Source organism: Triticum aestivum, chromosome 1B (genome assembly GCF_018294505.1).
Source record: "Triticum aestivum cultivar Chinese Spring chromosome 1B, IWGSC CS RefSeq v2.1, whole genome shotgun sequence".
NCBI lineage: Eukaryota > Viridiplantae > Streptophyta > Magnoliopsida > Poales > Poaceae > Triticum > Triticum aestivum.
This window is the reverse complement of record NC_057795.1, coordinates 220,714,433-220,731,623: the sequence shown is the minus strand read 5'-3', so window position 1 is coordinate 220,731,623 and position 17,191 is coordinate 220,714,433.

Here is a 17,191-nt window from a genome sequence, read left to right as displayed (position 1 = left end):
GTACGTGGAGAGACAGATAGTAGGGACCCATTGTTCATGGCCGCATGCAAGCAAGTGCCTCCTTATTACGCAAAAATGATTCCTTTCCCTCATAGCTAGGGCCCACCAGCTATATATTCACAAGGAAGGAAGTTCCTCCTTATTAAGTGAAAAATAATGATTCATCCCCATGACAATTGGGCCATCAGATTTGGAGGCTGACTTGTGGGCCTACTAACTTGACACATACGCATGGCTTTGTTAACTTAGTCAACAAAGAATTATAGCACCAATGAGTGGATGTTGATGCAATGGTTGTGCTACTTCTTCAATCTCTCATGTTCTTGATCCACCTGCCCAAACCAACGCCAACGGGACCGCCTGCTGCTGCCTCCCGTGGTCAGCTGTGCTGCCAGGCAGGCCTGACCAGCCCACCCTACTCACACCGCTCGCCATGCCATCCCTCTACTCATCCACACTTCCTATTATTCTCCGGCGACCGCAGCCTCACACCACAGCGAAACATGTAAACCCTTGTACTCCCCTCCCCATGGGCAATCACTCCCGCTTCTTCCCTATCTTCTGGTTGTTTCCTTCTTAGGCCTCGCCGTCGTCCACCAACTTGGTGCTCTCGGTACGGTGTCGTAAATGCAGTCAACAAACGACAACCATTAGAAGAGGAATATACATGGAGAGGCTGACAACTGGGACCCATCAGGTACATCTTCGCTAGCAAGGATTTGCCTCCATGTTACGGGGAAAAAGTGATTCCTCCCCCTGACAGCTAGGACCCACAAGAGATATCTTTGCACGTAAGGAAGTGCCCCCTTATCCTCCCTAGTACTTGGGACCCACCCGGTCAAAGCGTTCGTATCGTTGTTTGTCTGGTTGCGAATGTGTACGTACATACTTGTCGATGTCTCTCTGCCACAATGAACCATGGACGAGTAAGGAACGGTAGCAGTTCAGGCAGCCCTATATAAATCATGTACACATACATACAACCATGCTAAAAAATACGACCATGTATGTACATACAAGCGGCCAGGGCTCATGTACATGGAGAGGCAACACACGGCAACAATGATGTCCTGTTCATCGGGAGCCAACCGTCTTGGACGGAACAGACGTAACGGGGTCCCGTTCATTGAGCCCCCACTGGCTCGGGATCTAGCATACCACAAAACAGAGGAAAAAGACTTCTCGCCAACCGCCTATGGTTGAGATGGGGTCCCGTTCATCTGGAGGGGTCTGGAATAACACAAAATGGAGGAAACAACCTTCTCTTCGAGCGCCTATGTTTTAAGCAACGTCCAGTTCATTAGGAGGTGTGTGGCATATCGCAAAACGGGTCTCCACGGGCTACTGTTCATCCATCATCGTCTTCCTCTAGCCTCCACCGACTACTGTTCATCCATAGTCGACTTCCTCCAGCCACCATTAACTATTGTTCATCCAGCCTCCACGGGGGCCTATTCATCCACCCCAACTACCTGGGGTGTGGGGGCCTCCTCGGGGTCCTATTCATCCAGCGAGAACCGCCTATGCATGGATGGGGTCCTATTCATCCAACAACATCGGGAACTGTTCATCCATAGCTAACCAATCGGCTAGGTCGACTCACCATGTCTTGGCTTGTTCTACGTACGCGGGCGCGGTAGCAACTGTCACTGTTCATCCCAAGGCAACCCAACCGGTTACGTCTCGCACAGCCGGTGGCTCGATCGATCGGCTCTAGTAAGCAGCAACAGCGATCCAGCGAGCAGCAACAACGATCGACCGCTCGGGTTCAGTAGCAGCAGCAGCGAATGAATCGCTCGGGTTTAGTTAGTATCAGAGGGATAGATCGGCTTTAGTACGTAGTATGTGGGGATCGATAGCTCGTGTTCAGTAGTATCTAGCTAGTGCGATTGCTCGTGTGCAGTAAGTGAACACCTCGCTCAGGTCCAGTTAGCGAATGCCTCGCACATATGTGCATACAGGAAACATGCGTGTCAGTGCAACAAACCCCAGGTGTGTTGCCCTGACTGTACACAGGCACAAGAGTAAGGTTACAACATCCAAGATGAGACCGAGCATAAGAGATAGCTCTTTGAGAAATCTAAGAGCGGATCAAGAAGACCAAGTTAAATTGAAGGAGCAAGATACCACTAAGGAAAAACCTCCCTTGCTGGGCAGGCGCGCCTGGCGTGTCGGATTTCGGGTTCCGGCAGACCCTCAAGGTTCGAACTCTGTGGTGCATGCGGAGATCACACCTCCTGCCTACCCACGTCTCGTCGCCTCGCAAGGATCTAAAACTACATGAAGAACAACACAAGGGACATGAGATTTATACTGGTTCAGACCACCATTGTGGTGTAATACCCTACTCCAGTTTGTGGTGTGGTGGATTGCCTCAGGGGCTGATGATGAACAGTACAAGGAAGAACAGCCTCGCGAGGGGTTGTTCTTGGCTGGTGTGATGAACTGCTTGGGTGAGTTCAGTCGCCTCTCTTTCTCTCTAGTCTACCCAAAATCTCTCCCTTTCTCTACTCTGCGGTGTCTAGCTCTATTTATAAAGGGAGGCCCTGGGCCTCTTCCCAAATATTGAGCGGGAAGGGCGCCAACAATTGGCCATTTTGAAGGGGAACATCTAGTACACTTATCCTGACTAAAGTCGGTCCTCGCCTGCCAAAGAGCCTGACGGTGACGCCAGCTTGGGCTCCACGATGACCTCCATCCTGCCGTCCTGCTGGTCTTGGTCTTGTTGCACCGAAATGGTTGCCTTTGCTTGATACTCTTGCCTGCGCTTGCCCACTTTGCAGCAAAGAGTAAACAAGGACGCTGCGCAGGCCGGCGCCCGCCTAGTGCCCGCCTGGCCTCGGTCGTCATGGCTTGCGTCATGGACACCTTGTGAGGTACCCCGCCTTGATCTCTCCGCCTCCTCGCGAGCCAGCCTGATGAGGATGTGCCTGAGGAAGCCTCCTGTCGTCCGCCCCGCGAGGCTTGGCCCCTCGCAGGGGTCTTGAGCATGTGTTGATGAAGATGCGTCGTACTGGGCCACTCCCTGAGCCACATCGCAGGCCGCAGGTAGGCAAGTCTGGGTACCCCCATTCCCAGAATGCCGACAGTAGCCCCCGGGCCCAAGGCGCGCCCGGACTTGGCTTAGCAGAGAAGCGAAGGGGTAAGTGCGAAGCGCCGCGGGCCCCATCAGCCTGCGGCCTTGGGCGCCGCGTGGCGGTTGATTGGACGTGGGCGTCCTGGCTCCCCCATGACTCCTCGGTAACTGCATGAATTGACAAGAGAGCGGTACCCGTCTAGGCTTACCTTCTTTGCCTTCTCCAGTCATTGCCCAGATCCCCTTTCTCGCTCTTATCCTTCTCGCTTCCGAAATCCCCAGATCTACTCCAACCCTGCATCTTAGCAAGGCATGGCGCCTCGCCAGACCCCGGCCGGAGCATGGTACTCGCCCGTTCTGGATCCTCCGAATGTGTCGGAGAAGAACCTTGCTCAGACGCGCCAGATGATGGCGGCGCAAGGCAACGATGGGGCGGTCGTGCTCAAGGTTTGTTCCGCCCTTCCCAAGGACAAAGGAAGCACCTTCTACCCGCTCTTTGTGAGTGCCATCGCCGCCGGTCAGGTGCCCCCCTTTTCTGAGTTCTTCCTTTCTGTTCTCCACCATTACAACCTGCAAGCTCTGCACCTCCATCCCAACTCTGTTTTTCTCCTGGAAATTTTCGCCTACTACTGCGAGGCTCATGTTGGGGTAAGGCCCTCGGTGGCCTTGCTGCACCATTACTTTTACCTCCAGGTCTCTCGCGGCCCCATCACCGCGTGCGCGAGCTTCATTGCGTACGCCAGCTCCAATGCTATCTCAAAGCCCGGGAAGAGGATTGAAGGCTTCAGGAGCAAGTGGGTCATGGTGGATGCTGGGCGCATCCATCCCTGGCTGATTCTGCCCACGAGGCAGCCCGAGTCTATCGATGCTTGGTCCCGTGCGGAGCTCGTTGATCCCCGCACGAAGCCAGTGCTGAAGAGGATGGACGCGGACTTGTGGCCGGGTAACATGGCACGGCGAAGCTGACCAGGGCGTCGCTCCTAAGGGAGTTCCTGGAGCACTGGGTGGCTCCGCTCCGGGAACACTCGCTTCCGCTGTGGAGGCTTGGGGGGGCCGATGCCGCCCTTCGCCCGAGCTCCGAAGTCCTGGCCGACGAAGATCTGGTCGCGGTCCTCCAATCCTTGGTTGGGGGAGACATGGCGAGATGGGAAGGTGCTCCCGTACCCCTGTTCCTTCGAGATGATTGGGACCAGGTGGTGAACTCCATGCCCGCTTTCAACAGGGACGTGCTTCTGCCCGCAGAGGTTCCTGAGGACCTAGCGGCCCTGGCGACGGTGAACGTATCCTCCGGCGACTCTGGCAGAGAGGAGGAAGAAGAGGAGCAGGAAGAGGAGCCCGATTCCGAGGCGACCGACGGGGAGTCAAGAGCGCCCCTCCCTCGGTGTAGGTCCCGCGCTCTTCGCCTCATGCCGGACGACGACAAGGATGGCGATGAGCGAGGAGATGAGTGCTCGCCCCTGATCCCGAATAAGGACAGGACGGGGCTGGTCCTCTGCGGGCCTGCTCCGGCTCCGAGGCGATCTTCAGACGTGCCTCCTGCTCCCGAGTTTCTTGAGGTTGATCCCAGCAGCCGGCTCTCGGGCTTGAAGTTCGGCCGGAGGTTGCTTGAGCCCGTGAGCAATGACCAGTAAGTGCTTGACTCTCGTTTTCCTTCTTGCTTCGTTGTTGAGGCTTGTGTAGGAGATATGCCCTAGAGGCAATAATAAATGATATTATTTATCTCTGAGTTCAATATTATGTTTATGTTCCATGCTATAACTGCAATGATTCTCGAGTCTGCAATATCCATGAGGCTCGAAGGAAGACTCATATGCACGTGTGGAATAATAAACGGTAAGAAGTATTCCTAGTTTGGCCTCTAAGACTAGATCAAGTGTTGCATGATGGTTCCGTTTTCCTGATCATGGGCATGTCTATGCCAGCAACTTTGAGGGCACAATGTTAAGAGAACATTTGTGTTGAATCGACCCGGTTTGATGTTATGCTATGAGATTCATTCATCACAAGTTAATGGTAAATAACACAGAGATGGTTAACGTCTGCATGATTCCTTAGACCATGAGAGTATCGAGTTTCTTCATGCTTGCTTCATGAACTTTGGGGTTTGTTAAACGTCATCCGTAAATGGGTGGCTATTACGGCGGCTTACGGGTTCATGGAAAAGTGTGTCAAGTAACTTGATAGCTCAAGATTGGGATTTGCTCCTCCGACGATGGAGAGATATTCTCGGGCCCTCTCGGTGTTACGGTATCCATCATCGTCTGGCCAGACACAGTGTGATTTGATCACAGGGATGCCGGAACACGGAAACGAGAAAAGAGAACAAAACCAGTAACGAGGTAACTAGCATAGTGGACAAGTTGTTGATCCACGGGGATGCAAGTAAATCTCACCTCGGGTCTTTGTAACATATCGTGAAGCAACAGGAATAGCACACGGCAACTGGAGGTTCACTCGAATATTCATTCGTGTGGGTATAGGGGTCAATATGGGTGTCCACGGCTCCGATGTTGATCATTGATCGGAAGGGGTTCCGGGTCATGTCTATACTTCACCGAACCTATAGGGTCACACGCTTAAGGGTCATCTATCTGCTGAATACTAGACAAGGAGTCTGAGAGAAAATCACCGAAAAAGTTTCGGACACCGGAAAAGTTTCGAACAGCGGAATCGTACCGCAGAGAGAGGTCATCGGATGAGTTTCGATGATACCGAAAAGTTGTTTCGGGATATACCATTAAGTCAATTTGGTTTCTGCAAATGCCTGATAATTCTTGAAGGGTGCCAGAATCATTCTGGAAGCTTTTTGGAATTTTCTGAGATAAAAACCGGAAATGTTCCGGAGCTGCCGGAGCCACTTCAGATGCGTTTCGCAGATGCAAATCACTAAAACCGGAATTGTTTCGGAACGCGTTGAAAATTATTATGATGGGTACTGGAAATGTTCTAAGCCCACATAAATATTTTCAGTTCGAACGGACGTTGAAAAATGTCGTCGTGAATAGTGAAAGTGCTTTTTGGGATATTTATGGAAAGCCACCTTTTGGGGCTTTTCCCAAAAGGCTTCTAGAAGGACTTGGGGATCAAGGAACCCCCTTTGGGGGCCCCCATGAAGGTCGGACGTTGGAGGGTGCAGCTCCTCCATGGGGCTCCACTTGACATCCCTTTATGCCCTTTATGCCCTTTATGTGTGACATAAAGTGTGGGCATTTTGGGGTTTTTCATGTGCCCCTACCCCTTGGGTTTTTCCTATAAATAGAGGTGGAGAGGCACTCTCCACAATCATCCCTTTGCTCTCATACAAGTGCCATGCAATGATCTGGCTTCTTCTCTCCCTCCCAGCGAAATAGTTTCGTAGAGCCGAAAGGCTGTCTGGGTTCCGGCAGGAACTAGTTCTGGACGGCGAAGCCCTGCTGGATAGATGACACCATATGTGTGAAACTTTGTAGAGAGATCGTAGTTTCGGTCTTAGTTCGTGAGTGCCTCCCGAAGGGCTGTCCGTGTGACCGTCCGAGTTTTGAGGGTCCTCCCGAAGGGCTGTCTGAGTGACCGTTCGAGTTTCGAAGGTCCTCCCGAAGGGCTGTCCGCGACACTGTCCGGGGGGGCTGTTCGACCGTCTCCCGGAGGGCTGTCTGAGGAGAGGATGAGGGTATACATCCTCGCGGTTGGGAGGTTGTAAATCCTAGCTGCGGGGATCTGCACCGCCGTTCGTCATCGACTCTACTTCCCGCTGCGCTACGAGTCGGTAACGAAAAAGATCAAACCATGTATGCAGTCTCCATAGTGGTCCTGGGCTGGTGCGTAGGTCGGAAAATTTTTGTTTTCTGCTGCGTTCCTCTACAGTGGCATCAAGAGCCGTGCTATGCGTAGATGCAGGTTACGATCTAGAATACATGGAGATGTATGGGTATTGCATAATATAATTTTGGAGTAGATGAGATCTACTGCTGAAAATTATTTATGCGGGTGACAGATGAAATCTGTTTCTCGATGTTCTTGTTGCTTCCCTAGAATTTGCGTTTGCTCAATCTCGAGACAGCATGGTGGAATTTGACAAAGTTCTGGCAATCCATGATCCTGATTGATCATGGAAGTGCTATCAGTTCTTTGGGTTCTGCCGTAGTCAAAAGAAAGATGAAATTCACAGATGAAAGGGCATTGCAGATATGATCTGCACGGGGGTCATGCTTATGACGAAGTTTAGTATGGGGCTCGAGATTTAATTATCTCGTGTTTCATACACCCCGAGATGTTAATCTAGCAACTTGAATAATCATACTTGATGATAAAACGTTGGTAGCTGTGGTTTAAGTCGAAACCTTAGAAGCCACGGAAAACAAGTTTGCATGAACCGATTAGAAACATCTAACTTGGTTTTGCAGGAGGGTTTGCATGTGCATGTGATGTGGTATAGCAATGCTCATATTCAATTTGATTATGTATGAGATAACTATATGATGTAAATTGATTAACATGACCTGCGTGTCATGATTCGGCATGATGGCTGGAGCCATATGATTGTCACTTTAGTGACCTGCGTGTCAACCTTAGGTAATGCACTTATTTTATTAGCTATGGAGATAGCGATATTATCTGGTGCACTGACAAGGTGGTGGCAATCTTCACGAAGGTGAACACCGACGCGAATGCCGAAGACGAAGAAATGAAAGACTTCTCCGTCAGAAAGGGCTATACCATATCTTGCTATTATGAATTGCCTGAGATGTTTATCCCTTATGATGCACCCTTCTTGATTGCACGGTAGTCGCTTTTTATTAGGGTGATCTCTCACTAAAATATCAAGTAGTTAGTGTTCTCCCAAGTGTAGCACCGTCACGGCACCTATCTTTTCGGGGTGCGCCATGGATGCATGGGTACGAATGATTAGAGAAGTGTGAGGCGGGTGAGGTCAGACCTCGTAGCAAGATCACTTGGTTGTCTTGACGTTCATGGCAGGATCGTCCTGAGCTCGGAACACACGCATCGAAAGATGAGCAAGAGTCACATAGAGATGTGATCGGCAAGTTGGCCTACCGATTAAAATTCCCGTTATGAGATGATGATTCTATGGCGATGAGTTGAAGTCTGGATCTTGTATCACTCAAAATTAATTATGAGAGATATTGATTTGAGTGGGAGCGCAATGTTGAATTAACATGCTTAATTCTCAGTGCAATTAATTATGAACACTGTCTAAGTGTTTCTTGCAAAACAGTTGTAGAATTATGGCTCGCGTTTCCACCTTCCCTGTTAAAATTTAATAGCTGTTAAATATCTGGTTAAAACTTTACGATTGGTAACATAATGTGAGGATTGTCCTCAAAAGTGTCGAGAAGGACTTTGTCCTATCGCATGCTTTCCGTATCCTCCCGCTAATGCTATGGATCATGTGACTCCCGTCCTTCGATTCAAAATCTAGAATTCTCTTACGGTCAAGTGGAATATGTTTGCTTCCATGAAACCCAAACTTCGAAAGTTGGGATAGTTATATGATATTCATGGAACTGAAAATTAATTTTCAGATACAAACAAAGGCTGAAAGATATGAATATCCAAGTAATGTTTGTTTGCAAGTATTAGTAAAAGTGTTTACTATGCATTTGACTGTTGGGAAAGGGATCCAGAAGAATGCCTGTCATATGATGAAAGGTGAATAAAACAACAACTTAAAGAGAAAGGAAGTGTCCGAAGGGTGTTAGTGAGACTTTCACGCCTAGGAAGTCCGAGGCTAACGCCACTCTTAAGTTGGGTGCTTCTTCTGAGAGTAGGAGAAATACTAAAAGTTAAACTGTTAGAAGTATAAAGGCAAAAAGAAAGAAGACTGGAATATCCATCTCATGTATGAATGTCATACAAGTTTTTGATGTATAGAATGCTGGTCAAGGATATAGTTCTTGGGAATTATGATTAAATTGTTAATCATTGAGTTTTGGGTATTGTGAGTTAATCACAAAGATACCCACTCGATTGCATTCTGTTGCAACTCGATGTAAGAACTGCTATGGCCTGAAAGACTAGCCAGGAATGAGGTTTAGGTATACACAGGGAACATAGTAAATGTTACTATACTTTCCAGCGGTGTATTACCGTCTGTATTTATTTCCATAATTCATATAGAGTTTCACACTCTAGCCCATTGCATAAGGTATCTTGCAAGAAGGTTGTTCATAAGAGAACTTTTCATGTTCGGTGTTATGAATAACATAAGGGCCATACTTTCATTATGAATGAGATGTATGTTATGAATATTGATAATAATACATTACCTCTAGGTTTATTTTCATCATTCATTTTAGAGTTTCATACACTCTATCCCATTGCACAATGTTTTTGCAAGAGAGGTTATTCATAAAAACAACAATTGTTGTTCAGTATTATGAATAACATGAAGGGCTATGCTTCCATCCAAGATGGGATGTATGTTATGAATATTGATGGTAATATGATACATCCATAACACTGACGCTAAATGTCGCAAGACTAAAAGAATACCACACAAGTGTGGCACTACATTTGATAACATTTGGGGAAACCCGCATGGAAAATTCCATTATGATGGATTTTGAAGTTGTTTGATTTTGAATCATCTGACACTTGCAACTTTCCTCTGAAAGGTGAAGTGACTGAAATACCATTCACGGGCAATAAAGAATGAACAACAAACTTATTGGTGATCATACATTTGATATGTGTAGTCCGATAAATGTTGCAAGTAGTGGATTTATCTATCTTCAGAAATGGCTCAACTAGATATATGGATATTTACTTGATGAGACGTAAGTCTGGATCTTTTGAAATCATTCGAAAGGTTTTCAAAAATGAAGTAGGATTTATTATAACAAGAAAATTATGTTTCTACAATTTGATTGCAGAAAGGAATATTTGAGTTACAAGTTTAGCGAATGTCTGATGAGTTGTGAAAGGGGTTTCATAACTTGCACTTCCCAGAATACCACTGCAAGTGGAAAGTCTGTGAAGATGTAATCAAACCATTTATGACATGGTAAGATCAAAGATGACATAAATAAATTTGCCATTATCCCTTTTAAAGAGTGATGCTTTAGAGACTGCGGCTTTTACACTAAAAAGAGCTCCATCAGGTCTGTTGAAATGACGCCATGGTATGGTACGCCCAACCATGTTATATCTTTTCTTAACATTTGGAATATTGGGCTTGTGTAAAAGGTTACAAACCTATTCCAAATCAGATAAGAGCTACTTTGTAGGTTATCCCAAGTCATTGGGTACTCCTCCCTCACTATACCGAGGCAAATAGTTTTGCCACGAAACGGTATGCTTTTAAAGAGAATGGTTCTTTCAAAAAGGTGAGTGGGAGAATAGTGCAACTCGACGAGATAAACAGTATCTTCGTCATCAGATCAAAGGAAAGAGACCTTGGAAGTAATTCCAGAGTTTCCTACTACGACTGATACGCAAATCTCTACAATAAAATGTATGAACTTCGGTCGAACTTGCAGTTGAACCACGTAGGCAAGGCTCGTGCAAACCTCTCAGGTGCGTAGATGAGATATTGTTGTTGAACAACAGTATACCTATGATACACAAGGAAGCGTTGATGGGCCCTGACTCCAGAATTGGATAAATGCCAATACAAACCGAGTTAGTTTCCATATAAGTGATTCAAGATTAAAACCTTGATACACCTTTCGGAAGACTTAGAGTCTAACAAATATTTATGGAACTTAAAACTGATACGGATAAAAATGTTTATCCATAAGTTTAAAGAGTTGACTACGACGAGGTTGTTTCATCGTAGCAATGCTTAAAGTCGGTTCGGGTTGAACTAGCAATTAATACATATTTCAATATTGAGATATGAAACATGGATGACAAAAGGATTTCCATCTGATGGAAATGAAACCTAGGACTTGTATGTGATACAGTTCAAAGTAGTTTGTCAATCCAGAGGATGCTAGTAAGGATGCAAACTTCAGAGTTCCAGCAATGGACAGAAGAGAGCAAAATGGAGTTGGAATCTTCGTGTTTTGGTGAAATTCTCAAACGGGGTTTTGACTTCATCAATGGGTAACGAAGATGCTTGTAATTCAAGAAAGTAAGTGGGAGCGCAATAATATTTCTAAAAACCTTGTGTGCTTGACACATTGGTAATTGGAAATAAATTTCTTGACACGAATTAGGACTTCATTTGAAAATAGTTTTTCGATGAAGTGCTTAGGCTAAATAGCCTTGATATTAGGCATGATGATCTATGGAGATAGATTTACCTAATAGGGCTAAGCAATAAATACATATTGACAAGATGCTAAAACCGTTTAGCACTAAGAACGACAAGGAGTGATTCTCGCCGAAGTCACATGGAAAGAGTTTTTGCAAGAATCAGTGTCCCAAAACACTGATGAGCAGAATACATGATGCAGATTCCACACACTTTTGTGTTTGGATTAATCATGTATTCCATGGTATGTAAAACAACCAGATATGTCCAATACTCCCAAGATGTGGCGAGTATGGATACAAAAGTGATCAAAGTACTGATCATGGGACAACAGTGAAAGATGTCATTGAGTACTAGAGTAAGTACTGATGATATGTTTTCTCGCAAGCGGAGATCATGAAGAGTTCATTGTAAAATGTTACATCGATACGGTCTTCATCTTTTCTCCATGTGATTTTTGAATTAAGTTAAGGGTTTTGTGTAATACACAATATGGTGGCATGGTAGTTGGAAATTGTTCCCAACAGGATATTGTGGCGAATTCTATAACTAATGACTAAGTATGTTGACGCTTTAGAAGCGACAAACAAGATGTTGAATCATATAGTTCATTCATGAACTTAGTATGGTTCCAAGATGGCTTTTGTCAATGGGACACTACTGCAGGTAGTTTCTCCATAACTCAGTCTGAGGAATCCAGGTTCAACCTGTGATTCACATTTATACAAAGCCAAGTCCGTACAAAATTTGAATTTTGTGAAAGCGTGAAGACGCGAGGATATGCAAAGATACACACGGAGCTGAAGTCGTCAGATCCGTTGGACATCAGGCTATACCACAAGCGAAGCATATTTACACCAATGTGCCATAGGTATAAAGTGCATTAGCATTGACTAGATTATTGACTCTAGTGCAAGTGGGAGTCTGTAGGAGATATGCCCTAGAGGCAATAATAAATGATATTATTTATCTCTGAGTTCATAATTATGTTTATGTTCCATGCTATAACTGCAGTGATTCTCGAGTCTGCAATATCCACGTGGCTCGAGGGAAGACTCATATGCACGTGTGGAATAATAAACGGTAAGAAGTATTCCTAGTTTGGCCTCTAAGACTAGCTCAAGTGTTGCATGATGGTTCCGTTTTCGTGATCATGGGCATGTCTATGCCAGCAACTTTGAGGGCACAATGTTAAGAGAACATTTGTGTTGAATCGACCCGGTTTGATGTTATGCTATGAGATTCATTCGTCACAAGTTAATGGTAAATAACATAGAGATGGTTAACGTCTGCATGATTCCTTAGACCATGAGAGTATCGAGTTTCTTCATGCTTGCTTCATGAACTTTGGGGTTTGTTAAACGTCATCCATAAATGGGTGGCCATAACGGCGGCTTACGGGTTCATGGAAAAGTGTGTCAAGTAACTTGATAGCTCAAGATTGGGGTTTGCTCCTCCAACCATGGAGAGATATTCTCGGGCCCTCTCGGTGTTACGGTATCCATCATCGTCTGGCCAGACACAGTGTGATTTGATCACAGGGATGCCGTAACACGGAAACAAGAAAAGAGAACAAAACCAGTAACGAGGTAACTAGCATAGTGGACAAATTGTTGATCCACGGGGATGCAAGTAAATCTCACCTCGGGTCTTTGTAACATATCGCGAAGCAACAGGAATAGCACACGGCAACTGGAGGTTCACTCGAATATTCATTCGTGTGGGTATAGGGGTCAATATGGGTGTCCACGGCTCCGATGTTGATCATTGATCGGAAGGGGTTCCGGGTCATGTCTATACTTCACCGAACCTATAGGGTCACACGCTTAAGGGTCATCTATCTGTTGAATACTAGACAAGGAGTCTGAGGGAAAATCACCGAAAAAGTTTCGGACACCGGAAAAGTTTCGGATAGCGGAATCATACCGCAAAGAGAGGTCATCGGATGAGTTTCGATGATACCAAAAAGTTGTTTCGGGATATACCATTAAGTCAATTTGGTTTCGGCAAATGCCAGATAATTCTTGAAGGGTGCCAGAATCATTCTGGGAGCTTTTTGGAATTTTCTGAGATAAAAACCGGAAATGTTCCGGAACTGCCGGAGCCACTTCATGTCACAGCCCCAGATCGGCCTTGTTTGACTTTGATTGCTCATCATGTCATCATGTTTAAATTTCTAGAAACTTGAAATGGGGATTGCCTAAACCCTAGCATTAAAGGAATTCACTAGATTTACCTAAAATATTTTTCAGTAAGTCCAAACGGCTTTCAAAAATGTTCATCAATTATGGTAAATACTGTAAACAGTAGCCAGAGGTGATGCACATTTTTCCATGACATATTTGGGCTCTGAATTAAATCATATGGTATTTTCATTTGGGCATTTGAATACTATAAAATATTTGAAATGCTCAAATAATCATAAACTAAAATGTTTACTGTTGGATATATTCTAAACAGTAGCCATGATTAGTTTCATGATTTTTGAAAGTGTCTGAGTATTTTTAATAAAGCCCTAAAATTTACAGAATAATAGAAAACTGAAATAATTAGAAAAAGGAGAGAGAGAAACCTACCCGGCCCAACTCCTCCAGCCACTTACCTGGCGCCACCAACCAGCCCAGCACGGCCCAGCCCACCGCCGCTTCCCCCCCTGTCGCCTTCCTCCTCGCGCCAGTAGGCAGGGGCACGTGCCCGGCGCGCGTGGCCACACGCCGGCCACCTCCTCCCTGCCTGGCTGCCTCCTCCTCTCCCTGGACGTCTCCCGCAGCTCCACGCCACCCCCTGGAACCCCCCTCGCACTCTCCCTTGTCCTCATCTCCCCCTCTGTCTCTCTCTCCCGCGATCGCCGTGACCGCCCGAGAACACCGACGAGCACCCCCGTGACCACCGGCCACCCCTCGCCCTGCCGTTGAGCCCAGAGGCTCGGCCGCAACCTCTTCTCCCTCCTCGCCGAGCTACATGAGCCAGGACGGCCCCAAGACGACGCCTGTGGCCTTCTTCCCCGACCACGGCCGCCGGATGCCGCCGTCCGATTTATCGTCTTTGCCGCCTTCCCGAGTCCGCTGAGCTACTCATCGACCTCGCCTTGAGCTCCTCTGCCGAACCCCTCTCTCCCCGTGCTTTATTTCCCACTGTAGCCGTCCTAACCACCGCGGCCGAGAGCTTCTCGCCGCCGGCCATGGCGTGGCCGTGGCCACAGCCACCGCAGCTCGCTCCCGAGCCCACCGTCGTGCTCACCGCAACCTCAGTAGCCCGTAGCCACCACCAGCTCCTCCTGCCGTGCCTCCTAGCGACGACCCCGAGCTCGCCCGAGCTCCTGCAGCTGCCAACGTCCTCGCCGGCATCTTTTCCGACCATCCCGAGCCCAACCGCCACCACCACTCGATGCGCGAGCTCCCCAGCTACGCGTAGCGCATCTCCGCCGTCGATTTGGTCGACGGAAGACCAAATCCGAGCCTCGCCGCCGTGTCTGGCCTCGCCGTCATCGAGTCACCGGCGGGTTTGACCCCGCTGACCAGGGGTTTGACCTCCCTGGGATTAACACGTGTGGGCCTTGCACCTGACAAGATTAGTTTAGGACTAATTACCCCTGCTGACACTGACAGTGGGCCCCGTGGCTATTAATTTGATTAGTTAGAATTAATTAACTCTGTTAGTCACTTGTGTCACTCACATGTGGACCCCGCTGATCAGGTTTGACCCGGACCAGCCCCTGTTGACCTGCTGACGTCATGCCAACGTCATGCTGACGCAGTAAACCCTTTTCTGGATTTTAAATAAATTTAAACGATTTATTTATTTCAGAAAATAGCTAAAACTTCTAAAAATCATAGTAATTCAACCGTGACTCCAAATCAAACAAATTATATATGTAAAATTATCAGAAAAATTCAAGGAATCCATCTGTACCATTTTCATGCATGTTTGAACAATGTTTGTCCTCTGTTTTGGACAAAACAAATAAATGGCATTTAAACTCTCACATATGGAGTTTGAATTTGAATCTTGTATTCAAACCAACCCCATTTAACTTGTTGCTAGATGCATTAGCCCAAAACACATTCATATTGCCATGTCATAGCATGCATCATACTGTGCATTGCATTGATCATGTTTCTTCTGTGTTTGCCAGTGTTGTTCCCCCTCGGTAGACGTTGTACCGACGATGTGATCGTTGACACTGATGAAGACTCAATACTATCTTCAGAAGTGCCAGGCAATCAAAACCCCCTTGTTCATTCCGATACAATCCTACTCTCTCGCCCTGCTCTCTTTTACTGCATTAGGACAACAACGAGTCATTTGTTACTTGCTGCGGTAGCTGAACCCCTTTATCCTCTGCATGACCTGTCATTGCCACAGTAAATAGATGAAACCCACTAGTATGAGTAGGAGTTGCTTGAGCCCTGTTGTGCCTACTCATTCATGTTTGTTTGTCATGCCTGCTACTGCTTAGAGTTGAGTCAGGTCTGATTCATCAGGAATGAATCAGAGGTGTGTGAACATGTCCTACTGAGTGTGAGCTAAGTGGTGAACACGATTTGGTAAAGGTAGCGGTGAGAGGCCATGTAGGAGTACATGGTGGGTTGTCTCATTGAAGCTGTCCTTAGGAACTGAGTTCTGTGTTTGTGATCCATGATTCAGCTACTACCATGCATTGGGCCCTGAGATATGACCCCGCTCGACTTCTTAATCACCCTTGTCCTCTGTCCAGGAGTTGCAAGTAGTTTCTGGTGTTTGTAGTATGCTGGAGGCCGTGGGCAGCGCTGACCGGAGGGGTGGGCTGTGATGCGGTAGGCACGTGGCCGGGTATACCGGGCGTCCGTTTGGTGTCACGGAACCCTGTTCACATCGTTTGGGGCTGTGAGCGAAACCCCGGCCGGATCTCCTCATGGATGGAACCCGAATAGGCGATAAACCTGGACTAGAGACTTGAGTGTTTAGGCAGGTCGTGGTCTACACCCACGTCGGCTTTCGCTTGAAGTCTACCGACCACATGTCGTGTGCAGACGCTAAGTGGTGGAAACATGTATGAAGAAGTACACCCCTGCAGGGTTAACATCATCTATTCGAATAGCCGTGTCCGCGGTAAAGGACTTCTGGGTTGCTTATATCAGTTCATAGACAAGTGAAGTGGATACTCTAAAATACGCAAGATAAGCATGAGTGCTATGGATGGCGTTCTCGTAGGGAGATGGGAGCGGATCCATAGTGGTGTATTGATATGGTGAATATGTGGACTCGTGTGCGACACCTCAAAAGAGTTGCTTGCAGTCGTAGTTTAGGATAGCCACCGAGTCAAAGCTGGCTTGCTGCAGTTAAACCCCACCATCCCCTTTGTTGATAATGATGCATATGTAGTTAGTTCTGATGTAAGTCTTGCTGGGTACATTTGTACTCACGTTTGCCTATTTTATGTTTTTGCAGAGAGACTTCGGTCTCGCTAGTAGTTCCGCGTGGACTTCGACGTTTAGCTTGTTACCTCAGCTACGATCTTGTGCCCTCGGCAGGATCTGGTAGATAGTCAGGCTTCTCAGCCTTTTTCATTTGTAGATGTCTGTACTCAGACATGTTAAGCTTCCGCTTGTGCTTTGATTTGTATGCTCTGAATGTTGGGTCATGAAACCCTTGTTTGTAATATCTCGCTCCTCGGAGCCTAATGAATACATACTTGGGTCGTAGAGTCATGTTGTGATGCCATGTTGTATTTGCACATATCGAGCATATTGTGTGTATGTTATTGAAATGCTTGGTATGTGTGGGATCTGACTATATAGTTGTTTATCCTTAGTAGCCTCGCTTACCGGGAAATGTCTCGTAGTGTTTCCACTGAGCCATGGTAGCTTGCTACTGCTCCGGAACACTTAGGCTGGCCGGCATGTGTCCTTCTTCGTTCCTGTGTCTGTCCCTTCAGG